Below are 9,142 nucleotides of genomic sequence, written 5' to 3'. Positions count from 1 at the left end.
TTCAATAGAGTTATCTTGTTCTTTTATTTGGGATTTGTTTCTTTGTTTCACCATTTTGGCTATCTTGGTGAGATTTGGAGACTGCCAAATCCCCCTGTGAGTGTTGGTGTTCTGCTGTTTGTGGCTCCCTCTCCTGACTTTGGATGGGCCCGGGTGGGCCGAAGATAAACACCACTATCAGGTCTTACTTTCCTGGGTAGATTTGCAAGCCCAGGAAAGATTCAGTTATCCTCTAGCTTTTTCCTAGAGGCTAGTAGTCTCAGTTACTCAGTGCCTTGGAATGTAGCCCTGGTATTCTGCATAAGAATATTTCCAGTGCTCACTTCAGCAGCACATATACTAAAATTGGAATGATACAGAGAAGATTAGCATGGCCCCTGCGCAAGGATGACACGCAAATTCGTGAAGCATTCCATATTTTTTAGCCACAGAAATCTTGAAAAAGAAGAACAAAGTAGGTGGGATCACAATACCAGATATCAGGTTATACTACAAAGCGACTGTAACCAAAACAGACTGGTACTGGCACAAGAACAGGCATATAGACCAGTGTAACAGAATTGAAAACCCAGAAATGGACCCAAAGCAATACGCTCGATTAATATTTGACAAAGGTGGCAAGAGCACACAGTGGAGTAAAGACAGCTTCTTTAATAAATGATATTGGGAAAATTGGACAGCTACATGCAAAAAAATGAAACTAGACCATCAACTTACACCATACACAAAAATAAACTCAAAATAGATAGAAGACTTAAATGTGACCCGTGAATCCATAAAAATTCTAGAAGAAAATGTAGACGACAAAATTTTGCACATCATACGGAGCAGAATTTTCACTGATACATCACCTAAGGCAACAGAAACAAAGGAGAAAATGACACATGGGACTACATCAAACTAAAAATCTTCTGCACAGCAAAAGAAACAGTCATCAAAATGGAAAGGCAAGCCACTGTATAGGAGAACATCATTGCCAATGATGTATCAGATAAGGGGTTAATTTCCAATATATATAGAGTGCTCATACAACTCCACAAAAGGAAGACAAAGAACCCAATTAAAAAATGGGCAGAGGAGCTGAATAGACACCTCTCCAAACTGGACATACAAATGGCCAAGAGGAATATGAAGAAATACTCAACATCACTAATCATCAGAAAGATGCAAATTAAAACAACAATGAGGTATCACCTCACACCTGTCAGAATGGTTGCCATCAACAAATCATCAAACAATGAGTGTTGGCGAGGGTGTGGAGAAAAGGGGACTCTTGTGCACTGCTGGTGGGAATGCAGACTGGTGCAGCCACTATGGAAAACAATATGGTGCTACCTCAAAAAATTAAAAATTGAACTTCCATTTGACCCAGTGATCCCACTTCTAGGAATATACCCTAAGAAGCCTGAAACACCAATCAGGAAGAATATATGTACTCCCATGTTTGTAGCAGCACTATTGACAATAGCTAAGATCTGGAAACAGCCCAAGTGTCCATCAGAAGATGAATGGATAAAAAAGCTGTGGTACATATACACAATGGAGTACTATGCAGCAGTAAGAAAGAAAGATCTCTTAACCTTTGAGACAACATGGAGAGACCTGGAAAGTATTATCCTAAGTGAAATAAGCCAAGGAGAAAAAGACAAATACCACATGATCTCAGTTATATACGGAATATAATGAACATAGAAGTCTGAGGAATACAGTAGACCCAGAAACATGGAAGTAGGGCACAGACTGACATCCCTCAGAAGAGGAGGTGGGGGGGTGTGGGAAGAGATAAACCACAGAACTTATATGCATGTATGCATGACTAATGGACATGGACAACTAAGCCGGGGACGGGGTGGGTGTGGGGTGGGGAGGGGGGTGCCAATGGGGTAAAAAAGGTAAAATATCTGTAACAAAAAAATAAATAAATAATTTTTTAAAAAATTTAAAAATAAAAAATAAATAAAAGTTGTCTTACCCAGAGGGGGAAAAAAAAAGAATATTTCCAGAGGGTGGGATAGATGCTGGCTCTTAATGAGTCTCAATCTGCATTTATTTGCCTCACCTTGGGAAAGGCTGAATATCCAAAGGGGGGAGGGGGGCTGCTGCTTTTTACCACAGTTCTGAGATAGAGCACACTGGCCACCAACTTTTGTGGCCGCAACTCAGAAAAAACTCTGAGTGCCCTCAAAATCCCAGGTGTCCCCATAGAGTTCCAGTCCAGTTGCCCTCCCTCTTCCATAGCCCCCAGGTGACTGGCTATGGCTATTTTAGTGCTCTGTCCTGGCTCTCTGTACTTTGGAGAGGGCTTGGTCTTTATCCTCCAAGGGCACTGCTGAAAGCTAGGACTGCTGCTGTCCATGGGCTCCCAGCCAGCCACCCTTTCATGCCTCCACAGATCCTACCAGTGTCCCTGGTTATATGTTCCTGTCCTGCTGCTTTTCTGTTGCTTTTTTTCCTGAGGATTTGTCTTTATTTTAGTTGTAATTCCCGTCTGGTCCTGGGAAATCGTCTGTGTAGCTTCTATTCACTCTGTCTCCATTTTCACATCCTCTAAGCCTACGTTGTGCACAACTGGATCCCACAGGCCTCTCTGGAGCCCCTACACCCAGCAGGTCCCACGGATAACTGGGTAGTACAGTGCCTTTGAGTACCTGGTTCTATGCCTATGTTATGGGCTATTGGGTCTCACAGGCCTCTCTGGTGCTTCTGCACTCCACAGGTCCCACGGGTAATTGGATACCACGGTTCCTGCTGGTTTGCACAGGCCTCTCTGATGCTTTAGCTCCTTGCAGGTCCCACGTACCCGGAGCACAGTCCCTGTTGAGTCACACAGGACTCTTTGGTGCCCCCACACCCTGCAGGTCCTGTGGGTTGGCAGCTGGATCACACCAGTCTCTCTGGAGTTCTGGCTTCCCCATGCTCTTGTGGGCGACTGGACTGCATAGGCCTCTGTGGAGCCCCAGGTCTTGCTGCTGGCAGCTGGGGACTACTGCTGCCCCGTGGGGCTCAACTGTTGCTCAGCTTTTGCTGTAGTTTTGGGGATGGGTCTCAGCTGCTGGTCTGTGCTTCTACAAGTTGCCTGGGTATGGAGGTCTGCTTCCCAACCTCTGTTGCTGGGTGTATATCTGATTAGGATGCTATTATGGGGGATGGTGCTGGGCTCCTGGCTGTCCTGAGCTTCCGCCACTGGCACCTTGGGAGCTCCACTACTGTGTACCAGTCTGTGTTGACACAGAGTGATCACTGGTCTGATGGTACCAGGTGTGCTGGCGGGCTCAGGTTGCTGGGCCCTAGCTGCTCCCACTGTGTCCCAGGAAAGACCTGGGATCTTCCAAAATGATGGGACCTCCCTGGGACACAGGGAGAAGTGCCCTGACGAGCCACCTAGAGCAGTAGCTGGCTTCTCCAGTCCACAGTACAGGAACCTTCTGTTCCGCATTTCTGCACTGCACGAGTTTGGTCGTCCACCTTCATGTCTACTCACACTCTCACACACAAGCTCACTCTCTCACACACTCACCCTCCCTCTGGTCATGCCTCCCGCCATCTTCCCCCGCTCTTCATATTTAGATACAGCATCTTCAGATAACTGTCTTTCTTTCTTTGACCCTTGTCCATACAGTAGACACCACACGTGAGATGCTCAGGCACCCACGCCTCTAGCTTGCAATCATGACCTTCTGGAAAATGCTCATTTTCTTATAGTTCATGAAGGTGCAGAAGTGGCAGTCTCCAGAAGCTTGCCTCCAGCTGCCCACACCATAAACAGCAGGGGTTCCAAGTGCCCTTCAGATCAGCACTGGTACTAGCACATACTCCTGGGACATCCATATTGTATCATGCCAAAAAATGAGGACAAGGGGCACTTGGGTGACTGGAAACAGGTTTAGGCGAAGGAAAGGGCAATAAGGAGTGGAGAAGCCTGGCTGAGGAAACCTGGAGAGCAGCAAAATTTAGTCTCGGGCTGTCCAGCGCTGGTTTTGCTTCTTTCGACTATTGGTTGTCTGCCAGGTGCTTTCCGAGGTGTCTCTGGAGAAAGCTGGGGTTTGGGCCAAATTGGGGAGTGGCGGGTAAGTGATCATGGTCGTGTGGGACGCTTCTCTAGCTTTGGTTGCAGTCTGGGCTCTGGTGCATCTGCTTCGAAGTTGCGGAGCACAGTCTGCTGTCAATCAAGAACGAGTTCTGCCTTACCTCGCTTATAGGAACCTGAGTTCTGTCCCATAGCCGGTGCACACCGTGACCCCAACGTGTCTTCTGGTGGGTTTGCTTCTTTCATTCCCTCATCCTGACCCCCTCCAGAAGCCTCTACCTCCCCCCTCCAGATACGGAGCTCTCGGAGACAGACCTCCGTCCTTCTGTCCCAACCATCTGTCACTTCCAGGTTAGAAGTCAGCCAACCTTCTCGCAAGTTCCTGTGCCCCGGCCTTGGAGTTTTGGTGGGGTTGTGATTCTCCAGAGACAGCTTGCTTCAGTTTCCCTGCCGGTTATCGATTCCGGGTCAAACCACTTTGGCTTCTCTGGATACAAATGCCGAGCCACTTGGGGGCATTCCTCTTACTCTCTGTACTCCCAGATAGAATTGCCAGGCTCAGGCTACCTCCAAGACCGTCTGCGGCGGCTGCGGAGACTCTCTGCAGAACCTAAGCCTTCGGAAATGGGGTCCGTGAGCGGAGATTCCTCTAGTTACTGAGAAGACCTATGGAGGACCACAATTACAATAATGCACGCTCCAGTCTATCAAAACTCTCAGCTCTGCGGCAGCCACCTCTTGTCACCTGCGCTGCGTTTTCCAGTCCTTGGGTTCCGTCTGGCTTGGCTAGTGTTTGTTCACTCCTACCCTCATCCTATTCGCCTCTTAGTATCAGAAAGTCGTTTTGTTTTGTTTTGCATTGGATTTCCTTGTCCAGGAAAACAGTGGGTGGTCATTAGCGGGAACTCTACCCCTGAATTGCTGGGACGTTCCAATCACAAGGGAATTGTTTAAAGAGTTAGGGAGAGCAAAGACGCATAGCCCCTTTTGCACAAGAGAGGCTGGGGGAAATGCCAATTCCTGAGATCCGTCTTCATTTCTCACAGTTCTCAAGCACCTCTCAAAGTGCACCACAGGGGTTTGTGGTCTGCCCAGGCTCCTAAGAAAAGAGAGTTTGGGTCATGTTTTATTTTTCTCAGCTGATGGCACTTGTTGGTTTACACCATTTTCCCTATAACATGACCCTTGAAAGGTGGTGCAGATCTGTGCTGGGGGCAGCAGATAGCGGGGACCCGCGGCCATTTATTGCAGTTGACAGGTATTGAAAGTCTCTTGCGCACTCGCTGAGGGTTTGTGGGTAGGCAGACAGGTTAAAGCCAGAAGCTCAGAGGCAAGTGGCAAGTTGCGCACCTCTTTCCTGCCCACCTCTTTCCTTAGTCAAGATCAAGACCAAAAACCGGGTCTAGTTAGCAGATACATCTTTGATTCACGTACTGATAGCAGGAATTAGGTTAGGAGGTATTCATTTGTTCTGTTTAATTCTCAGCACAGAAGTATAAAAACTCTTTACATAGCAGAACTGAAACATTTTTACCTTTTAAAACCCTAAACATAAGGTTCAACTATATTTTCATACTCTAGATCCGCTTCTAACTACTGAAGCAAAAGACCAAAGGGCAAGTGCCTTCAGAGCAGAACCCAAATGGACTGGCCTGCCAATGCAGGACAATTCCAGTGTAGGGTTGGGGGAAGGGTAATAGAAGTTATAACTTTTTCTTTCATTTTGGGTGTACCTGAAAGTTAACCCACCCACATATTTTTCCAAAATGTATGGTATCAATCAGAAAGACACCTAAATTATTAGTCTCTAAAGCTTTATTCTAATAAAGAGGTATGCATCCCAGCATTGAAGGCTATTACACTGAACACGTTACTTACAAATGCAGAAAATGCTCTGGTTGTGTGATACAGCAACATGTTTTAACTTTTTTATTTTTTAATCATTTTATTTTAAATTTAAAAAATGTAAAATTACAGTTTACATTCAAATTACTTTCTATAACTTTCAGGTGTACAGCGTAGTGGTTAGGCAATCAGATACTTTACATGGTTTTCTCCCCAATATTTTCAGTACCCAACTAGCCCCATACATAGTTTCTATGATATTACTGACTGTATTCCCTATGTTGAACTTTACATTCTGATGCTTATTTTGGAACTACCAATTTGTAATTCTTATTTTTTACTTTTTTAAAATATGTTTTTATTGATGACGGAGAGAGAGAAACATCCATGAAAGAGAAATATGGATGGGCTTCTTCCTGCAAACTGTCTCCTAATGGGGATTCAGCTGGAACACCCAATCCCCACCCTTTGTCCCTACCCCCTGTTACCTGACCTGGAATCAAATCAGCAACCTCTGCCCTGGCCGGTTTGGCTCAGCGGTTGGAGCGTAGGCCTGCGGTACAGAGAGACCCGGGTTCGGTTCCCGCTATGGGCACGTACCTCAGTTGCAGTTTGTCCCCGGCCCTGGTTGGTTGTGTGGGTGGCAGCCACTCGATGTGTCCCTTCACATCGATCTTTCTCTCTCTCTCTCTCTCCCTCTCTCTCCCTCCTGCTCTATCTGAACAAAAAATGGAAAAATGTCCTCGGGTGAGGATAAAAAAATTTAAAAAATCAGCAACCTCTAACCTCTAGGTGAATGGGACTGTTCTCAAACAACTGAGCCACAATGGTCAGGGCACTAATTTGTGCTTTTTAATCCCTTCACCCTTTTTAAGCAATAATCTCAATTTCTGTCCCTCTAGTAAGCATCATTCTGTTCTCTGTGTCTATAAATCTTTTATTACTGTGTTCCTTTCCTTTTTCTTTATTTCACAGAAGTGAAACCATATGCAATTTGTCTTTCTCTGTCTGACTTTTTTCACTGAACATAATACCCTCTAGGTCCATGGAAGTTGTCTCAAAATGGTAAGATTTGATTCTCTTTTTAGGGCCGAGTAATATTCCATTAATATATGTATCACTGTTTTTTATCCATTGATCTATTAATGGGTACTTGGGTGGCTTTCACAGCTTTGTTATTCTAAATAATGCTGCCATCAACTAACATAAAGTTGCACATGTTCTCTTGAATTAGTGTTTTGAGTTTTTTTGGATAAATACCTAGAAGTAGAATTGCTGAATGCTGAGGCAGTTCCTTTTTTAAATTTTTTGAAGAACACTGTACTAGCCTGCATTCCTAACAATACTGAATGAGGGTTCCCTTTTCTCCACACCCTTGCCAGCACTTGTTGTTTGTTGATTAATAACATCATTTATGGGCCATACGAAATTATCAGCTTAAAATTTACCCTGCTATATTTAGCCAAACATTTAATTAGCTCACCCTTGATGGAATGGCTGGAACACCTTCAGCTTCTCTGCAGGAAGGCATGTAATGGTATTGATGCTGCTGCTACTCACAACTGCTTTTCCAGATTTGATTCGGTCAGTCAGGAGCACAGTTGATTCTTTGTGATGATAAATTTTGGAAAGAACTGCTCAAAGTAATAAGTTGTTCCAAACTCACATGCACATTTCAATGCATGTCTCCTCAAAGTGGGAAATTCATCTTTGCATATAGAACATTTATAGAATTCAAGAAGTGGGTGGTGATTATACCTAGCTTTCAACTCATCATTGTTCTGCAGCTGAATGATTTCATGTTGTGAGTTATCAGGCACATCAGCTGGTTCCACATTCAGCAGTGTAGCAGTGTAGCAAAGATGTTCAATTCCATTTATTTACTTTTAACATCTTGACTCTTTCATTAAATGCCTCATTTAGTTTCACACAATCACAGCATAGTCAAGTATTGTAGAGGCTTTTCTCCTTTCAGAGTGGGTAAATGCATCATGTTAGTCCTCTTTTTTTAAAATTAGTTAATTTATTTGTGTACCAGATGTTTCTCCTTTTACCCCACTGATTCCCCCTTCCACACCCTGTCCCCAGCTTTGTTTCCTTGTCCATTGTTCATGCATACATGCATATAAGTTTTGTGGTTAATCTCTACCCACCACACCTTCTTCTGAGGATTGTCAGTCTGTACCCCATTTCCACATCTCTGGGACAACCTCATTACTTAAACTGTTATGTTCATTATATTCCACAGATAAGTGAGATAATATGAAACTTGTCTTTCTCTGGCTTGTTTCTCTTAGGATAATACTTTCCAGGTCCCTCTATGTTGTCTCAAAGGATAAAAGATCTTTCTTTCTTACAGCTGCATAGTACTCCATTGTGTATATGTACCACAGCTTTTTTATCCATTCGTCTACTGGTGAACACTTGGGCTGTTTCCAGATCTTAGCTATTGTAAATAGTGCTGCTACAAATAGTGGGGGTACTTATATTCTTTCTCATTGGTGTTTCAGCCTTCTTAGGATATGTGCCTAGAAGTGGGATCACTGGGTCAAATGGCAGTTCAATTTTTAACTTCTTGAGGTAACACCATAGTGTTTTCCATAGTGGCTGCACCAGTCTGCATTCCCACCAGCAGTGTACTAGGTTCCCCTTTTCTCCACACCCTCGCCAACACTTGTTGTTTGATGATTTGTTGATGGCGGTCATTCTGACACTTCACCGCCATAATTTAGCTTCAAATGTCATGTTTGAAAGCAGGGAGCTGAGAAGCTGGTCTAGCTGCTGCACTTTGATGTTCAACTCTGAAAGGTATTTGGTGATGTCCACCGTGCATGTTAATCCACACAGCCACTTGCTATCATTGAGTTCCCTGACAGGTTTTCCCTTCTTCTCCATGAACTGGTTGACTTCATCCTACAGTTTACAAAACCTCATGAAGATGTTCCCGAGACTCAGCCACTGCACTTAACAGTGATAAAGATCACCTCGCTCATAGTGAAGATCACACAGGAATTCCTCAAACTGTTGGTTAAACTCTCTGCTTTTGACAAAATTTATGCACAACTGTGCACAGAGACTTTCTTGGGGTAGACTATAAAGTGGCATATAATTAAATCACTTGGATCAAGATGGAGACGATTTAGTTCTTTCTTGACAAGTTCAATTAACCCTTTTTGCAAACAAACCAACTCATTTTGCAAGCTCCAGCAGCTCCATCTGTAGTAAGGCCACTTAACTTTTCAAATGTTAGCTCAAGTTTTTTTCATTGAT

The 9,142-nt window shown here is 44.2% G+C and overlaps 1 non-coding gene across 1 annotated transcript; it reads left to right on the top strand.

The window, feature by feature from the left end:
- Positions 1-315: 315 nt before the first annotated feature.
- LOC118643114 lies at positions 316-422 on the top strand. The gene has a single exon (XR_004961959.1). It is a non-coding gene; the product is annotated as a U6 spliceosomal RNA (small nuclear RNA).
- Positions 423-9,142: the final 8,720 nt, after the last annotated feature.

The sequence above is a fragment of the Molossus molossus genome, unplaced genomic scaffold (genome assembly GCF_014108415.1).
Source record: "Molossus molossus isolate mMolMol1 unplaced genomic scaffold, mMolMol1.p scaffold_m16_p_30, whole genome shotgun sequence".
NCBI lineage: Eukaryota > Metazoa > Chordata > Mammalia > Chiroptera > Molossidae > Molossus > Molossus molossus.
Note: the sequence above shows the minus strand (reverse complement) of the source record. Positions and strands in the feature narration are given on the sequence as shown.